The following is a 1,244-nucleotide window of genomic DNA, read 5'->3' as shown; positions in this document are numbered from 1 at the left end:
GGAGGCAGAGGGCTTTGGGAGATTGTTGAAGAAGGCAGGCCACAAAAAAAGACTATCCTAGGAGAGGATAGCAAAAAGGTTGTTGTTGCTGATGCTGGCGCCAAGAAGAAATGTCAAGAGGACCAGTTGGTGTTGTCCATTCTTCAGCACAGTCTTGACCCCTCACTTCATGAAGGTTACTCCTATTGTGAAACTTCCAAGGAGTTGTGGAATACACTTCAGAAGGTGTATGGAAAAAATTCCAACATCAGTAGAGTCTTTGAAGTCAAGAGGGCTATCAATACTCTTAGTCAAGAGGACAATGATTTTGATAAACATTTTGGGAAGTTCAGATCCTTGTGGGCTGAACTTGAGATGCTTAGGCCAGCAACTATTGATCCTGATGTGCTTAATCAAAGGAGAGAGAAAGACAAGGTCTTTGCTTTTCTGCTTACCCTCCATCCAAGCTATGGTGACCTCATCAAGCACATCCTAAGGAATAAGGAGCTACCTTCTCTAGATGAGTATGCTCTGAGATTCACAAGGAGCAAGACTCAGTTGGTCTCTTTGGAGGAGGAAAGAAAGATCTGGTGCTTGCAAACCAGGCTGATGGAGCAGCAAACAAAAGCTCTTACAAAGCTGAAGACAAGAAGGTGTGGATTTGTGATCATTGCAAGAAGAAGGGCCATGGAAAGGACAAGTGCTGGATACTCCATCCCCATCTCAAGCCACAGAAGTTCAGGACAGGTTACAATGATGCCAAAGCAAACTTCTTTGGTGATATTGGTGAGCCATCTATACAAGGCAGCATGCGCCAGACCAATGAAGCTTGTGAGAACAAATGGGGAGCTTCCAGGAGTGGCTCAGCCTTAAGGAACACTCAAGATGAGACCATCAGGAGATCTGATATTAAGGCTCTCATCAAGTTCCTTAAGGATAATTCTGGTAACTTACTTGGTACCTCTTTACATGCTACTGCTTGTGGAACTTCCTTGAATGCTATAACTAAATTTAATTTGACAAAACATTTAGTTATAGATTCAGGAGCTAGTCACCACATGATCAGTGATTTAAAATTGATTAAAAACATTGTCTCTGCCTCAGGAAATGTTACAGTATCTAATGGTGAAACAATACCAATTAAAGGAGTAGGTGATCTTAGGTTGTTTAACAAAGATTCTAAAGCTTTCTATATGTCTAGCTTCACCTCAAACTTGTTATCAGTTAAAAGAGCTACTAATGACTTGAATTGCAACTTGAATTGC

Source organism: Brassica oleracea, chromosome C8 (assembly GCF_000695525.1).
Source record: "Brassica oleracea var. oleracea cultivar TO1000 chromosome C8, BOL, whole genome shotgun sequence".
Lineage (NCBI taxonomy): Eukaryota > Viridiplantae > Streptophyta > Magnoliopsida > Brassicales > Brassicaceae > Brassica > Brassica oleracea.
This window is presented reverse-complemented; position numbering follows the sequence as displayed.